The sequence below is a fragment of the Manis javanica genome, chromosome 16, assembly GCF_040802235.1.
Source record: "Manis javanica isolate MJ-LG chromosome 16, MJ_LKY, whole genome shotgun sequence".
Classification (NCBI taxonomy): Eukaryota; Metazoa; Chordata; class Mammalia; order Pholidota; family Manidae; genus Manis; species Manis javanica.
In genome coordinates, this window is record NC_133171.1 from 16,660,348 (window position 1) to 16,674,498 (window position 14,151).

A 14,151-nucleotide genomic window follows, 5' to 3' on the forward strand; every position below is an offset into this window, starting at 1 on the left:
CATGATTTGTCAGGATTAACCTTTCGATGAAATATAAATTTGTCTTAAGTTAAAGCACTTTAAAGAGGTGCACAGTTCCATTTCTATTATACAAATACTGTGTCAGCAAGTTGATGGAGGCCGAAAATGCTGGTGCTGAGCAGAGCGACCACTCTGTTGGACTTAATCTTTAGGGTTATAAAGTAGAAGCCTGGCATTTCAGCATGGGAAGAAGGCGCTCACAACCAGCTGCCTCTTCCCCGGTTAGCCCTAGAAATGCCAAGCTCTGGCACCAGCGAGGGGCACTTGCAGGTCCACACAATCAGTACGTACAGGGAAGTGAGGAGTCTACGGCACAACTTTCTTAAATGTTCGCACGCATACTCAGTCGCCACCATCGGCAGAACTCGAGGATATCAGACATTTCTAGAGACCGTCCAGTATAATGCAAGTGAAGGCCAACTGCCTGAGGGACAAAAGCTTCCGGTGGTGGAAGCAGCTCATACGCACTCAGTTACTATTAACACTGGCCAGCAGCCACACCTGGACTGTCCTTTTGGAGACAGGAGGGGCAGGGTAAAATCACCACGTTATTCTGGATACTTGCACAAACTTGACCGATGCAGTTTCTTCAAACACATAATTAAACTATGTATGGCCAAATATTAATCGAAATTAACCCAGAGCTCCTGCTACAGAATTCCTACATCAGGAACAGCGGGTCTAAGCCCAGATGACAGCAGGGTGCTGGGCCAAGCTGTCTTCAGGGAGCCAGGATCTTCCTGAGGGAGCCATGCACCTTGTGTGCACTCTCCTGTGTGTGCAAGAAACCCTAATAATTAATAGAGCTTGAGGGCTTGTTTTTACTGCAGTGGTAACTATGAAAACTGCAGTGTATCAGAATACACTTAACATTTATAGAGTAGTCAACATTTGTAAGCCCCCTTACTTGCAGGTGGGGTGCTCAAAAATGGAGGTACCTGGCCATTTCTTCCATGATAAAATGGAGAGAAACTAAGCTTCTCAGAAATTTCAATTCTACTCATCAGAAATACTCCTTAAAACTGATCCCAGTCTCCCAGGAATGATTGTCCAAATCACAAAAGCAAGAAGGTATTGGCTGCCCAGCAGGCAAGGCCCTATCTGGAGCCCTGTAACCCTTGGGCAAATCATTCAGCTTTGGTGGAAAGAGGTTCCAGAATGAACCATCTCAAATGTATTTATCCACTCAACAGCCAGAGCTTCTGAATCAAGCTTTTAAGAGCAAGTGAATAAAACTTTATTGGCTCAATAAAGACTGAATGTCCAGGGCTCTACACGCAGTTATGGTTGAGAATGGAACTTTGTTAACTTATGAGATAAACCAAATATCCCTAAGGTAGGAAAGTAACATTGGTATTCAACATCATCATCATTTAGTATAAAAAGTGAATGTTAAATCCAACATTGAAAATCAGAATACAAAAACGAAAAGCCCTCTAGAAGAGCAACTGAAACAGTTTCTCATTATCATGAAGGAAGTTATCTTATCCTAGATTTCCTGCTAACCCATCAGCTGAACAGTATTTCTGATAATGTTTCCTAGGCTTGAAGATACTGGCTTGATCTGCCTCGTGGCTCTTTGGACAATGAGGGTTTTCTTACCAAATGATTAACAGAGCTCAGGTCCAAGGAGGAAAATTACCCTACAAGAGACACCCCCTTATCCACAGGGGTATGTTCCAAGACCCCCAGTGGATGCCTGAAACCACAAATAGTGCAGAACCGCATATATACTGTGCTTTCCCTATACACATCTACCTATGATAAAGTTTAATTTATAAATTAGACACAGTAAGGAATTGACAACAGTGAGTTACAATAAAAGAATAATTACAATATACGGTAATAAAAGTTATGTGAATGTGCTCACTCTCTCGAAACTATCTCATTGTGCTGGACTCACCCTTCTTGTGAAGTGAGACGGTACGATGCCTATGCGGGGACAGGAAGTGAGGTGAGTGACGCAGGTGCAGGTCACTACTGACCTGATGATTTGCCAGAAGGAGAATCACCTGTCCTACCCGCAAGGGACGCAGAGGAAGTGACACCACAGATAAGGGAGGAGGACTACTCCTCCCAACCACTGTCACCACAGAGCTGAAACAAAGCCTTAAAAAGCCCAATCACAAGATAAAGAAGTGGTCCACACCTCTCTGTTTTCCTTACCAACAAAGGTGTAGATCCAGAAAAACAAATATTTTTATTTTCAAGTCACCAGCTCTTTTCTTCTCCTTCCCCCTCCCCCTCAAGTCTGTAACTTCATTTTCCTTAAGCTGCATGTGGTTGTCTGTCACCTTGTAACTGCTTCCTGGCTCACAGGAAAACTGCAGAGTGCTTATCGTATTTCCACAGGAGGGAGAACATCCACCCATCTCCTCCGGCCCTTCAGCCCCCCGGGAATGCAGGCTGCTGAGGAGTCCGCGAGACGCGCCCTTCCTGGGGCTCTTCTGCACGGGATGGGGTGCAGGGCAGAAGCAGATGGAATTCATCCCCTCAGAGAAGGGCTTCCAACATTCCCACTAGGTGGGCTCTGCCAGAAAGAAGACCAGGAAAGGTCAGATGCTCTTGACCTCACGGCAAAAGGGCCCTTCAGACTGATTTTCCTCCAAGAAGACACATTAGGCCTGCCTCTTTCACCTGTTCCAAAGGAAACCAAATGTATGGTTTTAACAACCACGGATTCAGAGAAAAGGGAAGCCATTGCATTTCCTGGGCTCTGGATTCACCATCATTAGAACCCAAATATTTTTTAACAGCAACATTTGGAAAGAAAGGCTAAGGGTTGCTCCCTTTTTTCCATTTAAATGAATGTCTGTATCGATGAAACACTTACCCGTGGCGTGCAATATAAAAAACACAAGGGCCACATCTGGGTAGTTTTGTGTATATATATTTTTTCAGTTTTCATAAATATGAAAAGCAAAAAAAAGCATTATTTACTGGAAAATAAAATCTTTCGCAAGGGCGTGTTGCTTTTACTAAGACATTTTAGAACTCTGTTTCCAACCAGTTAACAATTCTTTTCCAACTGCACAGGGCCAAGGTTTGATACAAACCAGACGAAGGTTTTATCAAAAATTGAAAATGGGAGAGACTTAATCAATGCCAGCCTCAAACGTCCTCATATTCTCCTAAGCCTGTCAGGAGTTTGTCAAGCACTGTTGAAATTATAAACTCTCCCTTGATAAGTGTTTTTCCATAAAGAATTAAAGGAGGATCAGAACACTGCTTAATTTTTAGTGAAAGCAATAGCAAGTTGACTGGAGGCTCCCAAGAACAGGCCTCTTGTGGTTGCACATCCTCTATCGGGAAGGTCATTCCTCAGAATCAGACTACATGTACATAAACTACTCACGTTAGGCAAAAATTCTCAGGAAGTGCCAGAGAAAGTCTTACACTTCACATATATATTTACAGCACTTTAATACAAGGAAAAAATATTCAGCCAAGCTTAGGTGAGCTTTGGTAGGATATTAAAAGAAATTCAGTATCCCCAGCATCTCCAGTGATTTTGTATTATTTGTGTCACCCTCACCCAAAGCAAGGTAAACAATGACTAACATCATTTTCCTATCATAAATTTCACAATCCCAAAATTTACAAAATCAGAAAAGACCAGAGAGCAAAATAGGCCTTATTAGAATAAATAGTCCTGATGTGTTTGTAACCTGCTCTCTACCACGATCACCTTTCTCCGCCAGAGAACAGAGTTTGGGTTTATGCTGGTACATGTTTAATGGGGTCTCCCAGTTCAGTTCAATAGCTGAAGAAAGTAAACTAAGGGTCTCCCAAGTTTTTCTACCTGTAAATGCCTGTCTTGTATTTTCTTGGCATTCTCCAAAACCAGCTGGAGCTGCCCAGGTTGAAACAATCTAAACAAAATGTCAGTTACCTTATATTCATCCAATAATCACATCAAGTTCTTGCCACAGTGGGGAGTTGATGTCAGAGAAAGTATAAAAACATTAGCATATAAAGGGGAGAAGTCACACATTTCTTTTCCGGAGTTTTGTGTGCAAAAGAAAATATTACATACCAACTAATTCCAGTTAACAATGACTACTCAATACTTCAGTGTTAACCCTTTTGCAAATGGTATCAGTACATCCTGAGGTAAATACTATCCCCATTTTACAGAAGAGGAAGCTGAGGCTTAAGAGAAGACAGATACCCTGCCCCACAATAGCACAGGAGAAAATCTGAATCTCAGAGCAGTGGTAAGCTTAGCCACAGACCCTAAAATTTAGAGGGTATTGTATATTTTACACACTCTCTAAATGATGTTTTTTTTTTTAATTTTGTAAGTGTTGTTTCAAAAGTTGCATGGCTGATACCACTCTTCTATCAGTTCCTTGACAGGACTATATGTGTATCCCATTCAATAGCTTAGAACATACAGATTTTATATCTAGTTAGCAAGAATAATTACTTAAAATAGGAGCCTCCAGACAGTGTAAACATGTGCTATCCGATATGGCAGCCACTAGCCATATGCGGGCTTGGAGAACTTGAAATATGGTCAGGTCAAACCGAGATGCACTGTAAGTACTAAACACACATGGTATTCCAAGACGACGTGATGGAAAACACCTTTTTAACAATTTTTACTTTGATTACATGTTGAAATTATATTTCCAATATATTGAATTAAATAAAATATATTACCAGGAGTGATTCCATTTGTTTCTTTGCCCTTTTTAATGTGGCTACTAGGAAATTTAGAATTAGCTATGTGGCTCACATTTGTGGCTGGTATTGCATTTCTTTCGGATGACACTGGATACATCGTCAAGAACACTCCTGTTCTCATTCTCGCCACAGCATGACTTAGAATATGGTGCGGGAGTCCAGGGCGCCTATATTGTTGCTTGAGGCTTTGCTGACACCAAAACTTGTGGATTTTAATCATTACTCAACCACTAGTTCATTCAGTCAAATAATTATTATTGAGCAACCGCTATGTCCCAGGAAAAATAGTACAATGGGTGAGCCACAGGCCTGTCTCTTCGGGGGTTCCTAGGGAACCTTTTAGGCAAGGTTCCAGTCACACCACTTTACAGGCTGGTGATAAGGCAATAGCTATTAGTAGTAAAAACTAAAGAACATACTTAAAATATGGCAGTGCGAGAAGCATGGTGCTAAGAACAGTCTGAGGATTTCAGTAACTGAACATGTGAGGTGGGTTCGCTTAACGTGGAAACTGTCTCATGTCCATTTCAACCTTGATCAGAAGATAAGGTAATCATGCAGATACAAACCAATGGGGGAGAAGGCGTCTTCCGAATCTGATGCTCACCCAACTCACCCGCACAGCCAAGCTGGGGATTAACTGGGATTCACGGTGATTTGGAGACTCTACTAACTGCCATATTACAGTGAATACCTGCTAGACTTTTCTTACCAAAAACAATGGAAGTGACTAAATCTTGCAAAATCTGGTAGTGTATTCATATTTCTATGCACTATTGAGTAATGCTTAAAAAATATAAATCTCACAGTAAATCTGTTAAAAAGAAAAAAAACCCCACTGCCTAGGCCCCACAGAACAACAAAAACAAAACCATCAACACATGACCCACTACACCGCTTGGTGTAAAATCTCCCTTCCCTTTTGCCATGAGTTTAATGATATTTGGTAAAATTTTCTAGCAATTTATTAACTCCTACTTGGCTTTCCAGTGTAACTGAGACCCTGGAGGAAGGGTCTAAAGGAGACCAGGTCTCCTACAGGTCAAAAGCAAAACATCTGTGAGCAGCATCATGATACTGTTTGCCACCAGACCCGTCCACTGAGCCAGAAATACAGGTTCTTCTCCGCAGCTTCTCTACATGTAAAAACGAACTGTTTATATTTTCCGAAGAACGTGATCCTGCAATTCCCGTTCAGCTGAAGTCCCTGTGAATGTACTGAGAGTTCTGGTTGAGTAAGAAACAAGTTCATAAAATTACATTTCATGGAAGATTTGAGCAGAAGACATTTTATGTTTGACCCAAAAAATCCCAGAACACCGTCATTTAGATATTGTCAGTGCAGAAGAAGAGGGAGCAAGTGCCACGAAGCTGTCTAATTAAGATGCCAAACCACTGCCCGGGATGACTCGCCTTTCTCGTTCTGCCAGACGAAGTCTTCTGGGTGGTATTATTAGTACCGCGGCATGGCAAAGGATTGCCACGTTATAATATAATAAGAGGTGGTGTAAACCCAAGCTGCAAGATGCAATAACCTCTTAACAGACTAAGCCTAAGGGCATTCATTTCTTCTCCCACGAATGAACACCCAGATCGTGCTGCTCTCACTTCTCTTCCAATAAATTTAAAATTTTAAATACACATCTTCAGGCTCTGAACTGCCAAACCGGTAAAGAAGTCGGCTCAAGTACTCAAGTATTTGAGTGGCTGTCACGTGCAGAATTCTGCACCCTGGGAAGGAGTAAGTGCAGAAGAGCGACACTGCCCAGATGTCGAGGGCTCACAACCGGCACTAGTGTCCTATGGCGGCTTTGATGAGACATCACGAACCCTGCCTTAAAACCACAGAAATGTATTCTCTCAGGGTTCCGGAGGCCACATGTCCACCATGCTCTCTTCAGAGGCTCTGGGGAAGAACACATTCTATCTCTCCGAGCACGCGGTGGCTGCTGGCATTCCCTGAGATGTGGCCACATCACTCCAATCTCTGCCACCAACTTCAGGTCGCCTTGTGCTCTGCTCTGTGGGGACAATCTCCTGCCTCTCGCACAGGGACATTTGTGATGGGACTTAGAGCCACCCAGATACTCCAGGGAACTCTCCCATGCCAAGATCCTTAACCACATCCTGTATCAATCACAACAGCAAAGACCATTCCCTTATATGGTAACAGTTACAGTTTCCAGACAGTGGGACCTGATCTCTTTGGGAAGCTATTATCCAGCCCACAGCTGCCTGGCCTCTATGGGAGGTGGACAACCATCCATCCAACTGAAAACTAAGCCAAGCGGCCTAAGTAGGAGCAAACTGTGTGCTATCAAAAGCGTCTGCCTGAGTTTGGGGAGTGTGGTCCATGCTGCCGAGACCGGGATGGTCTTCTGGGCTGGGTGAGGCTCTTTTCTTGGATGTTCTCAGCGGGAGCCGCAGAAGGGATGCTCTCAGCCCTTTAGTTTTATCAGCCTGGCTGTTTTGAACAGTCTCCTGCCTCCATCGTCTTTATTTTACTGCCCACCTTCCCTGTCCTGTTCCCCACACAACCCCTACAGTTTGCCTTTCGTCATGTGTGTGACAGGGAACCAGTCATTCCCCATGTGCAGTGAGCAACTGCCTTTCGTGACCCAAGAGACAGAAAGGTCTGGGCCACCACAAACTGTTAGGCTACAGGACCCACAGTACCTAAAAGTCCTCACATTTCTCCTTTGGACTAAAGTCCACCTTTTAAATTAGGGTATTATTTTGCAGTGGATACACCCTAAACTGTGAAGTTACTTTATCTTCAGGAAAGAAGCTTTCTGAGTTACTGTTTTTGAAATACATGTTTGTGAAATGATTAGCTCTGTGGAGTTTTGTTTTCAAAAAACGAGAACAAAAAAATAAAAACCCAGAGGGGGCCATCATTCAATACTCAAGAAGCTTTAAAAAAAGTGAAACTCTAACCACCAGGTGTCTCAGGGCATGTAGACAGAGCGTGGAGGTCCCCAGGAGCAATTACACACAAATGCCTTTTTCCTCTTAAGCTACATGGAGACGGGAACCATGTCCAGTTTAGGTTAACTTTGTGTCCCCAGCATCTTGTCCAGTCCTGACACATAAGAGGTGCTCAGGCATGTCTGAATGAGTGTGTGGTGGACACACGGTGGACGCATGGATGGACAGAATCACATCTTCAGAGACTCAACTGCTCTGCATGACGAAGATGAAGAGAGAGGACAAGGGGAAGGCGAGCACATGGCCACGGAAAGATAGGGGATCGAGGTGCTGAGAACTGCAGGCAGTGGCTGCCACATTTCCGGACTGGACAACTTTGCTCGGGGCCAGTTCTGAGCAGTGAATCAATATTGGCAAACATTTACAGATCCCTGTCTCTTTGCTGGAGAGGCAGCACTATGGACTGAATGTCGTGTCCCCCACCAGAATTGTGTATGGAAGCCCCAGCCTCCCACGTGATGGTGTTTGGATGCAGGCCTCTGGGAGGTAAGCGGGTCTGCATGAGTCCGTGAGGACAGAGGCTCTGTGAACCGACTGCTGAGCTCCCTGTCGAGCAAGGATATAGCAAGAAGGCAGCCGTTTGCCAACCAGGAAGGGGGCCCTTACCAGACCCTGCCCATACCTTGATACTGGCCTTCCCAGCTCCAGAACTGTAAGAAATGTGTGTTGTTTGAGCCACACGGTCTGCACTATGCGGTTCTAGCAGCCCAACCTAAGATAGCACGGTACGGTGCTTGCAGTCAGAGTCAGACACTGGGGGCGGCCTCCCGGCTTTACCACAAATGCCTTCCGTTTCCTAGCTTGTAAAATGTGGATAACAATGCCTACTTTATGGGTTGTTGACAGGTTCAGAGACCATTTCCCTGAAAACTGGTATATAGGAATCTCTGAAGAGTTCCTTTTACTACATACTGCCACCTCCCAAGAGCTTTGCAAAGTGCTTTATATAATAAGCATGACTTAGAAATATTGCTTAAATGATATATTATTTCCTACAATTAGTAGTTTCTTTCCTGCCTCTCTCCCTCCCCTCCTTTCTTCTTTTTCCCTCCTCCAGTTTCGACTGGGTAAAATACATTCACATAGCTCAAAATTCAAAAGATACACAAGAGTATACAATGAAAATTCTCCCTCCTTCCACTGGACAGAGGCTTCCAGGTCCCCTCTCTGAGGCATCAGTTTTACTAGCAACAGAGTTTCAATCAACAGCTGCTTATAGATTAGGCTCAGAATTAACTCTTGTTCATTCTGGGTTTGAGCAACTCAAAACAAAGTGCTCCACTCTTATTCATCACTGCAGGGCTCCCAGCAAGGCTGACCTGTTTCAGATAGTTTTTACAATTCTTCATGCGGGTTCATCAGATAATCTGGTTGGTAAAGAAGCACCACATATATTACTCATCCATCGCCAGTTTTCGAAAAATCGGAACTAAGATAGGTTCACTACGCAGAGGGTACTCAGCACAGGGTTGCTCTCGAGGTGGCTGAGAGGCTCCGCGTCTCACGGCACCTTGGCGTGTCAGGTCTGACATCTGCCAGCACGGTGCCCAGAGGAGGACACAAGCGGTAGCAAACAACAAGCTCTGAGGTTGGAAATATGTTGGATGCCGTTTTTTTTTCTTTTTTAGCAACATGTGAGGATCCAAGATTATTCCTTGATCTTGTAAGATTCTTACTCCTGTAAAACAGGAGATTATGTCATCACAGCGTCATTTACAACAGCTAAGAAATGGAAGCAAACTAGGTGCCCACTGGTAGATGAATGGATGAAGATGCAGTGCATATACATGGTGGAATATTACTCAGCCATGAACTAGAAAATCCTGCCATTCGTGATGATGTGGGTGGACCTAGAGGGCATTATGCTACGTAAAATAAGAGAAAGACAAATACCACCTGATTTCACTTACATGTGGAATCTAAAACAACAAAACAAAAGAGAAATAGACTCATAAGCACAGACAATGGACGGTTGGTTACCACAGGGGAGGTGGGGGAGGGATGGGGAAAAATAGTGAAGGGGATAAAGAGGTTCAAACTTCAAATTATAAAATAAATTCGTCACAGGGATGGAAGCACAGCGTAGAGAATATAGCCAATAATATTACAATGTCTTTGTATAGTGACAGGTGGTAACTGCACTTAATCATGCAGAGCATTTGGTCATGTATGTAATTGTCAAATCACTGTGCTGTATACCTGAAACCAATATAATATTGTATATCAAGCATATTTCAATTTTCCACAAATTATAAAATAATACGAACAGGAGGAAGAACCTGAGACCCTGGGGTGGCTGGGATCCGCAGAAAGCAGCCCGCTCGGAGGACGGAGGTGTGAAGGGGACAGCCGAGGATAAAGAGCGCTAGCAGGAGGGACCGGGCAGAATTAGGCCAGCAGCAAAAGAGCCGAGGAAAACCCCGGGCGGGACACTCAAAGGGAAACTATTTGACTCTGCACACCACGATGTGGAACGTGCATACCGAAGCTCAATCAGTAGGTAAATGACTTAAACTGAGGCAAAGTCAGGAATCAGAAAATAAGACGGGGAGCACGAGATGCTCAGAATCTGAGTCCCTTTTCTGGGCACCTGGATTGACTCTGATGTCCCAAAGGTGATCTGACTGCCAAGCCAGAGAGTGGCCCAAAGCCCCCTGGCTTTGGAAGCCTCAGGACACACCAGCCCTGGCAATCCAGGGGGCCACCCCCCCAGGCAAGGGCCTGGTGTCAGGATGACGACACCATGATGCTTCTCATTCTGGCTCATTCGCATGCGCCTCAAATACACTCCTGCAGCCACTGGACTGGACACCTACACCGTACGTTCAGGCATCGTGCTTTAATCATGACAGTCAAGTGAGAATTTTGTATTTGGCTGCATAAGCAGGCAGAATTCAACAGAAATTTTTGAAGAAACACATGACATGAAATTTCACCCAAATTCCCGCTGAGACAAATGCTGAAAATGTATCACAACAGAAGCAAGGTTTATTTATCCCAAAGGCAGAATGACAAGTAACATTCATTCTCTGACCTGTACTAATCTGCGGAAAATGAAAGAGGGCGGAATGTGTGCTGATAGTCCTGGTCGCACTGCCCTCTCCTTAGCCCCGAGGCCGAGCGCAGGAGGAAGCGTCTGGCAGTGTGACCCTCGCTGTCGCATAGCCGTGCCGGCCCGCACAGGCTCTGCCCCTGCACAGACCTCCAGGGGAACAGGCCTCCAGTGCGCTTGTGCAGTGCTACGGCTTCCCAGACGGAGGGGGCAGACAGGAAGGAGGGCGCTCCGGATGGCCCTTTGTGGCAGGGGACACAGGACGCGGAGTGGAAAGCCAGGGTTACCGCACAGTCTGCAGCACCCAGAGCTGCCACCTTTGGGTGCTGTGAGGTTTTAGACAACCTTCCTCTTCATCTCACTTGCATTCGTGGGAGGATGCGAACGGGTCTGGGTTATGCGCTCCAAGAGCCCAGCTCACCCGCTGCCATATCTAGGGTTCCCCTTCTGATCCAAACAGGAGCCTCAGGGCCCCAGAATGTGTAGGCCATGGGACGTCTGGTGTGGGGTACAAGGGCGGTTCAAGTTCTCCTCTTCCTTCCAGGCCAGTGCTGAAAAGCAGGACTCAAGAAGTCTCCCATTTAGAGAGTCCCACCATCAGACGGCCAAGTTCAAACAGGGTAAACCCAGGCCCAGGGGAAGGAGGCAAAGACCATCCAGCTGGGCCCAGGTCTGCTCTGGGCTCTCAGAGATGTCCTGTCCTCCCACCAGAAGATCAGAGGGTCAGTAAGGCCCCGTCCTGGGCGCAGGGAAGACGTCACCAGGTCCTAGAGGCCTACCCCCGGCCCAGGCCCTGTAGAAAAGGACAGAAGGGCCCTACAGGTTATCATAGCCCAGAGGAGCTGCTGGACAAGGCAGACAGCCCAGAACAGGAGCGAGGGCTATGAATAGAGCACGGAGTCCCTTTGTGCATGCACACGCGCGCGCGCGCACACACACACACGGCAAAGGGAAGGGAGGCGGAGGCTGAGGCAAGGCCACACGTAGGTCTTCTATTCAGGGTTTTCAATTCAGGAATTGTCAGCCTGCCCTAAGCTATTCTGGGGCATCTGATTTTAAGAAGGAATAGGAAGAAAGGTGATCCAGAAACCATTTTTCTCCTGCTGTGGAAGGGGATTCCGTGAATGCTGTGATGTGTCATTTTTGCAGGGCTCCTTACAGACAAGGACACCATCCCATTAAAACCTGGCATGTTAAAACTCTTGCACAGACCAGCTTCACCAGCATGCTGGCTTCTCAACGGCTGCCTGCCACACACTCTCTCAGGTCCCCAAAACACCAGCAGGCAGACCATCCTCTTTTTAAACCTTATGAAATACTTGGGTCCCAGAACAAATTCACAGTATTTGCAGAATAACAGTAAGTCATATCATTGTGAACCTAGAAAAATCAGCAGGTTAGCAGGACCTCCCAAGGGAACATTCTCTCTCATCCTTGTTTACATTGCTGGGCCCTAATTTTGGTCTATGTTATTCCATTTACTGGTTTGATTATTTGGACTAGATATTCCTCTGAATTCTTCACCTGTAAAATGAGGACATTACTGCTACACAGTTGCACAAGCTGCAAAAGGGACTCAAATAAGAGGGCATAAAAGATATTGCACCACAGAATCCTGAGCTTTCAATAATAGTCATCACTTCACTGAGAAATAGAATATTCCACTATAAATTTCAACTTCATACCCACTAAGACCAATAATTAAGAAACATAAATTTATCTTTTTGGCTTTCTTCATCTCTAGATTAAAATTCCTCATTGTGAGCCGCTGCAATTGTTTGGATTCTTCTCGAAAATCATTGTGTAATTCAAAACACTAGTATTATAATTCAGTTACAAAATTCTAGGCATCCTAGTCTATACTGGTACCCACTGTAAGACCTGAAGAAGGAAAACAAAAAATAATTTTAAGAGCAGGAGCATCACAGAAATCAATTTCAAACATAATGTCCACCTACGATTTACTGTAGCTATGCCTAAATTATCAGAATTATTTATCAATGCATTCTAATTACCAAAATTTTTGCTTCAGACTTTCAGGGACTTTCAAGTATGAATCACTTGAAATTCCATCATTCCGCTGAAATAAATATGCTGACCCACATGTTTGGGATTTTGCAACAGAGGGTAGCATCTCCATCCTACACATATAGTGGCTTTACGTATCCTTATGTCTGTTTGAACTCTCAATTTAAAAAAAAAGTGTTTAAAAAAGTAAATAAAAGAATAATGTACAATTATGAAAATAAAGACTTGGGCTTTTTTTTCCATTCAAACTCAAATAATTTTTTCAAGCTGCTGCCCAGTTGCCCAATACTTAACATAGTCTAAATATCTTTGTAGATTTTAAGCCAAAGTTTGATGGCTGTTAACTTACATTTAACTAAGATAAGAAAAATCTGTCACTGAGATGGCAAGAAGGTTACATGGTGCTGTTTCCCAGGAAAGGAATGTTGGGCCTAGGCCGCCCCCAGTCGCTCAGCAAGGCTGGGCTTGTCTTTCTCTTAGTTTGGCAGGTTAATTTTCAGAAGTTCTTAATGTGATAAGCAGAGAACTACCTGAATTCCAATGGAAGGGACTATTTCTGTTCAAGTTTGTGTTCACCTCATAATCTTAACTGCCATATAAACGCAGCGCGTGGCTCTGTTTTGTATGCTTGGATCAGGAACATGTCTTAAGCGCAGCACTTGGACCAAGGCCGGCTCTGCTGGCCCCCTGCCCCTGAGCCATCATCGACCCGCCGTTCTGCTCTGCCCCTTGGGCACTGATGTGTATGAGAGGCCTCTTCCCAGGCCCAGGGGTCAGCTGATCAGTCCAAGCCTCTCACTGTAATCACATTTCCCTTGTTAGCTTTTATCATGTGCATCTGTGGTTACTCTGGGAAGTCTTCTCATGGACATTCTTGGAAGTTTTCCTCACTCTTAAAAAGATATAAAAGGCCAGGATGCCAAGAAGCCGGAACACTCACACATTGCTGGTGGAATCCTCAACCTATGAAATGGACCTGCCACTTTGGAAAACAGTCTGGCAGTTCCTTCAGAAGTTTAATATAAATTTACCATACAATACAGCGATTTGACTCCTACCTGTTTACCCAAGAGAAATAGTTACATATGTCTGCAAAAACTTATGCATGAATCTTCATTCCAACATTCTTCATGATCACTAAAACTGGGAACCACTCACACGTCTGTCATCTGCTGAACAGGAGGACACAATGTGGAACATGCATACAGTGGGACCACTCAGCAAGGAAGAAGAATAGGCTACTGACACATGCCACCGGAGAGATGAACCTCAGAACGTTTATGGTAAGCAAAAGCAGCCAGACAAAATGACCACTAATTGTATGACTCAGTGTAAGTGTGAAGTGCCCAGAGAAGGCAATAGAATTCTATCGG